This window comes from Ambystoma mexicanum (genome assembly GCF_040938575.1).
Source record: "Ambystoma mexicanum isolate Mex_15411 chromosome 12 unlocalized genomic scaffold, UKY_AmexF1_1 Mex_chr12_unloc.1, whole genome shotgun sequence".
Classification (NCBI taxonomy): Eukaryota; Metazoa; Chordata; class Amphibia; order Caudata; family Ambystomatidae; genus Ambystoma; species Ambystoma mexicanum.
In genome coordinates, this window is record NW_027182322.1 from 9,670,648 (window position 1) to 9,681,953 (window position 11,306).

At 45.0% G+C, this 11,306-nt stretch overlaps 1 long non-coding RNA gene across 1 annotated transcript; it reads left to right on the plus strand.

Moving 5' to 3' along the window:
• Positions 1–5,109: 5,109 nt before the first annotated feature.
• On the plus strand, positions 5,110–9,174 carry LOC138529511 (uncharacterized). The gene is made up of 2 exons (XR_011284838.1): positions 5,110–5,193; positions 8,904–9,174. It is a non-coding gene; the product is annotated as an uncharacterized lncRNA (long non-coding RNA).
• Positions 9,175–11,306: the final 2,132 nt, after the last annotated feature.

An 11,306-nucleotide genomic window follows, 5' to 3' on the forward strand; every position in this document is an offset into this window, starting at 1 on the left:
GTTTATTGACAACAAATTTAAAACATAAACATATCCACTATTGTCTGACCCCATTCTCTGAACAGGGGAGTGTTCAATGTGTGGTTGTAGAATACGTCCCGGCCTACACCCCAGGAAGGAGGGGATGGGGTGGGGGATCTTGCTGACCGCCTAATCAGGATGGATCACACTTGGCCAATACTGGCGTGAGGTACCTTCTCCATCCTGTTACTTTGAGAAGAACCGCTTATCTACAACCCAAACCCTCCAGTGCATCCCTAAAATCTATAATCATTGTAGAAACCCCTATATCTGATAAATGCACCCTAACCTCCCTGAGGGACATTTAGTGTGATTAGTTGGGCCCGGATCCAACCCATACCCATGCTCTTCAAGAGGTTTCCAGGTTTACTGTTTAGTCTCCTCCTAGACTCCTCCATCGCCTGTGAGAATACGCCTGCCACTTTGCCTAGATATTATTTCTGACCACTGTATCTCTGTGCCCCGAAAACAGTTGTAACAGTGACCCCCGCATGTGACGTAGAAGCTCCTTCCTCCCCAATTCTGCCAAATCCTTTCCCCCTTAAGGTACTACAAACCTTTCCGGGCATACATGGTGCTGCATATTCTGGTTCCGAGATCTTGCCATCCATAGTATTTTTATCCTGCAAAATCCCAAATTGTCGTCCCGTCTTTCTTTCCTGGCTCCCTCGGCCGCACTCGCAACAAATGAATGGCCGATGACCCAAACCAATCAATATTCTGGGAAGGCAATTAACATGTGATAAGCGGTTACAGGCCATGCCTTTAAAACACCTGCACTTAATGACCCCTCGTCCCCTGAGGTGTAACCATATTTCTACCTCTCAGCCTTCAACCGCCCTAGCCTTGCTCTTTGTTTAGATACCCCCTTTCATCACCCTGCCCGTCCCCACCTGATGCACCCCTCCATGTCTGATATACATCTTGACCCTGTCTGACTCCTATCTTCCTATGCTTTTTATCACCCCCTGCCGCTGTCCCTCACTGTGTGCTATAGTGGCTGCACCATTGTGGAAGGAGCATGGAGTACAGTGGCCAGAGGCACGGCCTTTCCTTTCTAACGTTACTGCTATTACCTTATTAAATTGGAATTGTGTAAATGGTGTTCCAGCTTCATATGATACTGGCCTACGTCTGAGGAACTCCCTCATAGCCACCACCAGGCTGAACTCATCCTCCCCAAGTCTTCTTAATTTCAGAGACACCCCCGTGCCTCCCTGATACCCAAATTAAGAACAACCCTTCTGATCACCACATCCTCCCTTGTCAGTGCTCTGAGTGTTCATGTTCTTGGTACCAACTTACTGATGTGTAATGCCCCAATAAATGCCCCCAAGGCATGCCCTGAGTAGTATGCATTAGTGTGACGAATAACATACCACTCGCAATAGGGTTAACATACTCTTTAAGAGGCTAAATTCGATAGGCTGTCTGCTGTGTTTGTGTACAGGCCTGACCCTGCCCCACCCTCTGATGGCTGCCCTTATGTGGAAGCCTTGCTTGTGGTCTTCCAAACCAGCCAGTTGGGCATGAAAGGCAATAGCAATCCGGTGCCCTGCTACCTAAGTGTTGTCTTTGTTGTTGTCCCATGCCCATAATAGGAGTTATAACATATTTTGAACATCGGATCAAAAAACATGTTGATTTTGTGTTTCTTTGACATTTCACAAATTTCCTCAAAAAATCAATTAAAAAAACGTTGGGAGTGAGATCCTGTAGCAGCCCCCCTCAAATCCACCCAATTTAAATAATACCCCAGCCCAGCGCCCCCTCTATTTTTTCGATGAAATATTTGTAAATTCGATTTTGACAAGTTATCATTTTCTGCCTGGCAGTTTGTGTTCAATATTTTCATGCAATAGGAATTGCTGAAGTTTATCCCTGAGATTGATTATTATAGCATCCTTAGTTGCTCGCATCCATGTCCCTGCACGTGTGGATAATGCCTGCTCTCCAATTTTCTTAAACTCCTTTCCAACGAAATAGTTCCCAAAGCCCATCGTCGAACTGATTCATCACATTCCTGGCCAGTGAAAATGCCAACTTGAACCTCACCATCTATGAACAAGAAAGTGCATAATCTGTCGGATTAAGTGCACCAGGGACATGGCTGGCCCACATTTCAGTATTTATTATTAAGCAGATACTTGGTTGATAACCCTTTGAACCACTGCTAAGTTGTCTGACCATTTCAGCAGATGCTTTTTGGGCAACTTATTTATTTCTTTTAAATTTTATTTATTGTTTTTTATAATGTGCCTATTCACAATGTGTTTCAAGGCACAATCCTTTGACCAAACATGCAGGGCTGCCAGCATTGGGAACAGCTCAAGCATGCTGATGTTCTTACACTGCCCTTTCCTGTTCCTTTCATTGGGCCAACCTCCTCTCTCCCCAGCACCACTCCTGCCCTACAACTATGTCTCCCAGATTCATCGGTAAAGAGCTGTACTTGTGAGCAAGGTGCTTGCCATAAACGGATGTCATTCAGTTCAGTTAGAAAATTGAGCCACATACAGAGATCCTCCTTCAAGCCTGGGTTCAAGTGCACCAGTTGCCATCCTTTCACGAGTCCCAACGTCGCATGGGCAAGGCGTCTGGAAAACACAGAATCCGCAGAGTTAACCCTACCCGCATAGTTTAACCGGCCCAGTAAATCCTGAATCTTCCTCAGGTGGACCCTGCTGCTTGCTAAAACCAAATTGATATTATCAGCAAAATCCTTTATTTTATCTTGTGGCATCCTACAGACTCCTTCCACAGTATCAATCTCGATCCCCAAATACGTCATTGGCACCTCCAAATCCAGAGCCAGTTTAAGGAATTTACTGAGTGATGCGCAAACGTCTGTTCCTCCCCCTTCAAAGAACAGAAAGTCATTGAAATAATGAGTCTTCCCGGCCCTAACCTCAAATTCGTTCAAGGCCCATTCCAAGAAGGCACTGAATGCTTCAAAATACACACAGGAGATTCTACACCCCATTGTAATGCATTTGTCTATATATATATTGCCCATACAACCCCTATAGCAGATATTATGAGGTTTTCTATAGGTGGGCACAGATATGGGCACCCACTCGTCCCAAAACGCTCTCTTTCTCAATCTTCTTCTTCACCACCCCTGGGACTCGTTTTACTGATTTCTGGGTCCCAGCTGAGCTTGCCCCCAGGGGACCCTGGTAAGGGGTCTCAAATCCCATGGTAAACCCTCTGGACAACATATCCCTCTTGTGCACCAAGGGATAATGGGAGAGCCATGGTAACAACCTTTGCAACCAAATCAGGGACTGCCCCTTATTCAGCAGTTCGTAGACTTGTGTTTGACAAAGACACGTTGTTCCCATAGTATCGCTGTTCATCGGGAGGCTGCGCACCGCAGTCTTCAGCAACAGAGCGTGATCCAAAGAGGGCAACCCCTGCCCAGAGGAAAGCCCTAAATACTGCTCCTCTGGACCAGCCCTCCCTTTCCTGTGTTCGACCGTGCTTCAGTGCCCCTTGACCCAGATTGGTCCTTGCCCCTAGCCCCTCCTCTCCCCTTGCAGTTGGTCGGGCCGTGTTGGGCGTCACTGCTAAAAGAAAGTGTAACCCATCCATTGCCACCCCAGGTCAGCATGGTCACCTGGCATTTAGTGGGATGGGTCATGGGGGGGTAATCTCATGAAAAACCTCTACCAAGTTGTCTGCCTCACATTTCTGACCCCTCACAAAGGTTTAACAGATCAGAAGAGGTTTAGTAGTGACCATTATCCCACATGTCTGATTACTTGCAGAAAGAAAGAACCCAGGCACAGTCTAACTGTTGCATTTACATGTGTTGGTTCAAAATGCACTTTTCATAAATAAATACGAACATCAATAAATAAATGAGCACATATTGATCGGGGGGTATGCACTGGGATGGTGGCTAAAGGTGTGGTGACGAAGACAATTCAAGGAATGCTTCCAGCATAGAGTTGTAATAAAGAACTAGAGGGCCAACATTCCACCAGGAACTGTTGTCTATGGAAGCCAAGGTGGTGGGGAAAAAAGTAATCTCCCATTGCAGCCTATGGCTCTTTTTCCATGAGCATGGTGTCCAGGGCTGTCAGATCAACGAGAACCGGCTACCTCACTTTTTGCTCCCATTAAGTATGCAATGTTGGCCCTATAGTTCTTTATTAGAACTCTGTGGCTGCCACTGAGCCTGCTGGGCTGGAAGACATTGATGTCAGGGAAGCCTGGAGTATAGGACAGTTTCTTCCCCTTTTGGTAACACTGATTCACTCTCTCCCTAGGCTGCTCAACTCTCTCCTTCTGTTCCAAACCCCACTTTCACCAGTATCCCCTTCTCAGTCCAACCCGCTATTGGTTCCACCCTCACGCGCAGCCGTTCTCTCTCTTTTGCCCACACTGACAACCACCTGTCTTACTTTTCACCTTCTGTTAGATAATGTGCCTCCTCTGCCAACCTCCTCGATTCTCTCTCGCCATCCGTGACTGGTCCTACATCTCCTTTCACTAGGCTTTCGTGAATGGCTGGGCACTGGTTCCTTCTCAGTGCATCTGGCAATGCCAATCATTCTACCTCACACAATTCAATTCAGTCACAAAATAAAACTCTTGCATGAATGGTCTGGTTTAGCCACATTGTCTGCAAGTCTGACACACACAAAAGAGTTTGCTACTTGTGTAGAACTTTGCATTTTCTTATCATGCATAGTACAGGCCACAATTCCAGGCGAAACAACGACTATAGGCAGGTGACTTTATTACATTAATGTGTGTTTTAAGATAATTAATGGACATGGGGCAGGAAAGTGGTGGGCTCAGAACAGGGTGCCATGTTTTAGGTGGAAGCCTGCTAGGATCTGCCATCAATGAATGGGAGGCTCCATAGCAAGGAATTCGCCTAGCCTCAAAAATTATGAATGGGGCGGGATAGGCAGGGCTATAACCGGGGGGCTATTCTGCATCAGTGGCCCTTTCCCGTCCATTCTACAAACACTGTTAACAGGCAGGGCTGAGTCAAAGTTCACAAAAGTCACTACCAGTGTTGGAGCCAGCCTCTCAGCCGCCAAGCGGATGTGAAAGTGAGCATGCGTGCACCCACTGCGGACGCTGAGACAGCAGATTACCCAAGAGTACAGACGCCCAGGACGCCTGCTGCAGCGCCGCTCTTCCTGGGCTCTACAGGTGGCTCATGCATTCACACGCTCTGCTTACATTCACTAGTAATGCAAGAAAGCAACATTTGCAGGTGACTGTGTCGCCCACTGGTTATTCCTTCCACCAACGATGGCTAAACATGTTGGCTTTGGAATGGTCTGTTATATCGGCAGCAAGCTTTAAGCTGCACGGTACTAGGCTGCCCGCCATGTTAGAATGGGACAACGCACGCTGAAATAGATCAGCAGAGCTCCTGTGAGGTATCCAAGACCACATGACAAGTTACGATCAGATTAGTTTTTCCAGTTTCGAATGGTGACGCTCTCATGAGACTACAGATACCCAGTGTCAGTGCTCAGATTAGAGTGAGGCAGACAAGCCTATGGCAGAAAGCACCCAATGGGGCTGGGTAACATCTTGCGATCATGTTTCTCTAGAATAGAATGCACATTGAAATAGAAAAGTAGACCCGAAATGTTGGCCTTTTTTTTAAAATCACTTACTGAGAAAGCATCACTGGACAGTTCCTCGTTAGTATAGTGGTCAGTATCCCCACCTGTCACGCGGGAGGGGTTCAATTCCCCGACGGGAGGCATACATTTTCTTTTTTAAAGAGTGGTTTCTTTATTCGTACCACTTTTTAACATTAAATGTAGCACTTTCTTGTGATGTTTTACTTTGTTCATGTATACAACCTTTATATTATACTATGATTAAAGACAGGACGTTAGGATGCCTTTTAATGGCATTTTCAATTAATTTGTTTATGAAAATCGTATTCTATTTATCGGTATTCTTGGGCTTAGCTTACTGGGGGAGGTGGCTTTTGAAGTAGCTAAAGTTGTTGTAAGTTTTGTTAAATGGGAGAATCTCAATGTTTTAATTGAAGGACATGTTTTAGTTAACTAGGCTTATGTTAATACGTTTTTATATATCTCGAAGCACTTTTATTCTACTGCCTTAAACAATGAATCGGACAATCCTTCTGACGTTCGCCTGGATCTGCTTATCTAAATGAACATGTAAACCATAGGTACTTATTTGTACTGCATGCGTTTCCTGTGCTGCATCTATACCTCTGCCTGTATTTCCAGGTAGAAGACAGGTGGCCCAGTCCCAGGTACTATCACACAGTCCTGGCAGAATGTGGCGGTAAGGCAACAAAGGCGCCGGTAGTGCTATCGGCGCCGTTGTAACCATACTGCCACATTACGAGTTCTGCTTGCGGGTGCCGCTCTGCACGCCTGGTCAGACCAGGCGTGCAGAGCGGCACCCGCAAGCAGAACTCGTGATTGCACCGGCACCGGTATAAACGGTGCCGGTGCAACCATGCTCCCCACCCCTATTCTGCCGTATGGGGCAGAATGGTGATCGGGAGCCCGGCCATACTGGCACCCGCGAATGGGCAATTACCGGCCCATTCAACTCGTAATGGGCTGGTAATGGCCCATTCGCGGGTGCCGGTAGCGAGTTTGGCGGTAGCCGTGCCCTTTTTAAGGGCACGGCTACCGCCAACCTCGTAATGAGGCCCACTTAAATCAACTGCCTACAGCACACTACTGAGTCTTCTATAGCCACCCGGCCGAAAAACATGTTAACATGTTCAAACTGTATTTCACTTATTGGAATGAAAATAAATGGCCTTAAGCCATGAGACTGAAATCACTTCGGATTTGGCCAGATATCTGGTAAGGCTGAAGGGTGGGTGAAATCAGGTGTTGCTGTTTATTTTGGGTGAGAGCCCTTTGACTTCCATAAAATTGCCCTTTAATTAGAACAGGCTATATTAGCCCTTGATTTTGTTTTTCTTTTTTGAGAATTATGTTTGCCCTTTTTCCTAATTGGGCGTTCACCTCCCCATCATAATCCCTGCACACCACTAAACCTTTTCCCCTTTTAATCCTCTAGCCCTCTTTTCCACCATTTACCCATGTTTTATGACCCATCCCAACTAACACACATTCCCTTTGCCAACATTCTTTTTCTCATTGGTGATTTAAAAATGGTGGGATTCACGAAATGATGGGATTCACAATCGAATTTTCAAATTTGTGACTGTACACAGTTTTCAAAGGTGGTATATAACTATGTGTTACTGTTCTTTACCGTTCTGTGTTGGTTTCAGTTCTTAATTGTAGGTATTTCAAAAAGGTAGCAGGCGCTCCTCTCCAGAAAGAAAATGGCATGATAACCTGTTCTGTGGTTTTTTCCTACTTTGAGATGAGAGTTTGCAGCCATCGCTTTTTGCTCAATGTACCTTTCACAGATGGGAAATAGCCATTTGCATATCAGTCTTTGTCCCGCCCATATGGGCAGCCCAGCAACAAAATGCTATGGCAATTCCCTTTTGAACAAGAGTACCAACAGCACCCCATACACGTGTTTCAGCCTTGTTGTGCCTCATCAGTGAGGGGGAGCTGTGCCTCTCTGAGCACAGTCAGCAGGGAGTCCACATCTGGGTTCCCCCATCTAACTCAGGGAGAACAACCCCAAGTCCCTTGCAAATATTTCAAAAAAGGTAGCAGGCGCGCCTCTCCAGAAAGAACATGGCATGATAACCTGTTCTGTGTTTTTTTCCCACTTTGAGGTGAGAGTTTGCAGCCATCGGTTTTTGCTCAATGTACCTGTCAAAGATGGGAAATATCCATTTGCATAGCGATGGCTACAAACAGTTCTGCATCATATGATGACATATTTGCATGCTGCATACACAGGACGAATCAGGACTATCCGCTTCAATGGGTGGTGTCGGCGTTGAGACAGCTCGAAAAGCAGAGAAAACAATAGTTGGAATCCTGTGTTGTTGCGCTTTCACTATGATCACAATAAAGGATGACAGTATTTGCAATTGTGGTGTTTGGACTATTATTTTATATTGCACTTAAATTTGGCACATCGAAATGCTTTCTCGTATTCCATTCATACAGTTCTTTATTTCCTTGAGAGTTCAAATAGTTGAATTAATAATCATTCAGTTCCTCCATTTCTTGTGTGGATATTAGGATTTTTCCAGTCCAATTGGTATATCTCCTTGAATTGTCTTCATTCAAGGTTGTGTGTAACCCTTCTCATGTTCATATAGATTTGTGTCCTTATTTTTAGGGAGTTCAAAAAAGGTTTTTAATCTTTGTCTGTTATTCCTTGTTGTGCTTAGTTTATACTCTGTTTTGCTGTTGTGCTGTCTATTGTTTCTCCTTACTTATTTAAATTGGTTTGCCTTGATGTTTTTGTTTTTTTTATGGTTTGCTCTCCTTTTATGATTTGCTCTCCTTTTAATTGTTGAGACTTTGTGGTTTGATCCTTGGCTTTGTTATTTTGCTCCCCGACACGTGTTTCCCCGCCTTTATTAGTGGCGGTTCTTCAGGAGGTGCAAAAGATTGTTCTGAATGGTTGCTGTATTTCTATGTTTCTACTGTTGACCAATTGTCTGCCTTGATAAAGACTACCATTGAAACGCGCATCAGCTTTTGTTTCACCTCACATGGCTCATGCTGCCAGACATTGAAACATGTTCATAAATACATTAAAATAGGTATGAAAAACAAATCAGGAGTGATGTATCTATAATTCCAACAAACTGTCAAAGCTCAGTACAATGGTAATCTCCTAGGAGTTGTACAACAACCAACTGCCAGCGCCCACACCAAACAATGTCTGTCAGCTCACCTAACTAGAAAAAATCCATCTGACTGAAGTTTTCACCTGGGCTACTCTAACTCTGCCCCTTTCTCTTTCAGCCTAGAAGAAAAAAGAATCTAGTAATCAGCACACTGGTGCGAAATGGCTTTTGTAATGACACAGCTGTCTTTGAAGCACCATTTCTCAGCTGCACCACAGGGAGAGTTCATGTGCCCTGGAGAAGGTGATAAGCTATCCCTGGAAGACCAAAGAGAGGGTTTACTGGATGGGACCAACATTGTTGATTTGGGTACAGCAAGCCCAGACATCATAACCTGTCATGGATGAGCCACTTTCCACCAAGTTGACAATAAAATGACATCGATTGCTTATGCCTGTTTAATTGTGTAATCCCAGGAGCCACCATGTTAAAACCAGACATGGCTTATATTTAATTTTGATGAACTGCCACCAGACATCTGGAGGCACACCATTATATTTAGAACCAGAGCTGCTAACATTTAAAAAGTTACCCCTGACTTCTTGAACATTGGGTTCCAGCAGCTGTGTTCAGGAATGCACATGTGACATTTGAACCTAGCCTGTTGAAATTAAAAGGCATCTGCTGGGAGATGCCAGTCGGCAGAGCAGAGGCACATGCGTGTACTCTACTTCTTGGTATGGAGCATTATGAGAGTGAGCTGGGTTAGCAGAGTTCACTCTCAGATAAGAGGCAGAATTACCTGCATCGTTTTATCACAAAAAAAGAAAGAACGCTCAGGCTCCTTCTACCCTCCAGGGTGGATTGTGTCAGTATACACTTCATAGATCAGAGGTGTGTCAGCAGAGACAGCCTACAAACAACACTAGTGCAGTAAATGGCAAACTAAAAAGGCATGTCAAGTACACTTTACTCACACACAGGCAATGAGCAAAAACAATAATTGTGAAGAAAATACACAGGTAAGGCAGCATATGCATATTTATATTATGATTTATATAAATAAATAAAAAAGGTTACTTTTCAGAAGTAAATTGTAATGAATGGAAACAGGTCTTAAACAGTCTCTAGTCCCCAAGTTGAAGGCCTGGGATAAGGGTGCCTAGGAAATGGCAAAGCTATTTATCTCCCCCCATTGAAATGGGCCTAAGGAGAAATAAACTGGGCCTCTCCACAATGAGACTCCAGACGCCAATGGCACTGCCAGACAGAATATTTCGGCCATAGCCAGCATATTGCATTATCCTCTGCCCTGAAGAGAAGGAACTGAATGCCACCCCGCGATGGCGCTGAACCGAGAATGGCGATGTCCTGCCAAAGCATATCTTTGCTTGTATGGAGTTCCCAATCACAGAATTAGTAGTGCAGTGATTTGAGAATTCGCTTTGGAAAAGGAGTAGCCTGAGAGCCGAGTTCGACTCTCTCCTCCGTGTCCCTTTTAATGGCTTAAAGAAATACTAATCATGACAGTTAAACAAAGTATAATTTTCCATCTTGAACAAAATAATGCTTGAGTTAACAAAATAATGCTTGGCAAGTGACTAGGCCTATGTACGACTATACGGACAGCATGATCCTAGCACTTGTAGTGCAGAGGCTTGAACACTGAGCTTGACAAATGAAGCAGCCTTCAGAGCTGGGTTCGCCGGGGTCCCCAGGGCAGATTTATGGAGTGCAGCCACGCCTAGGTGGGACTTTCTGAGCCTGAAGCGGCATTGGTTTCTTCTCTCTTTTCCTTTTGCCCCCAATGATATTGTAATACTGACAGGGAGCTGTGCTGATATGAAATCATGTGTTAACGTCTTGCAGAGCAGCCTTACAGCTTCTGGTCTCTTGCAAGGCGTTAATTCACACCTTTTAGGTGGGGGATTTCTGTTTACTCAGGATATAAATCCTGATTGGCCTGGCTTATTAAGATGCCGACCCTGGGTACTTTACTGAACCAGCAATCTATGAAAGAATTAAACTCCAGAGTTTTAAGCTCTTTGTCAATCCTTCTCCTCCTCCTAACTCCATTGCACCACTTTGAACATACTGTAATCTGCAGTTTTCTGCTACTACACAATGCCTAACATCTTGTCAGAGCAGAAGCTCCAATCTGAGGGAAGAGTGTCTTGATTTGGCATACCTTTTAAGGAATCCAGCAGGAAATGTTACTGGCCTACTCGCATTAATATTTAATGGTTGGCGCTCCTGGCCTTTCACTTAAATTTGTCATCATGAGTCTACTTGACTGAATTACAGAGTAAGCACCACCTCTGTGTACTTCTGCCCCCTTACTATCCTCATGCTCCCCCTCACCGCAGCATGCCCATGTCAAGCCCCTTTTCCCTCCACGCTATCTTCTCTCTATCTCTTATTGGCCTCCACTTATCCCCAAGCGCTGTCCCACAGCTCCCACTGCTCTCCCTCTCTCTCCATCCTGATTCTTCACTCTCCTAAATGGCACCCTGGGCACTCATTTCTTGCTCACCATAACCACTACAACTGCATCTACCCAAACTGTCTTCGATCAGCTAAT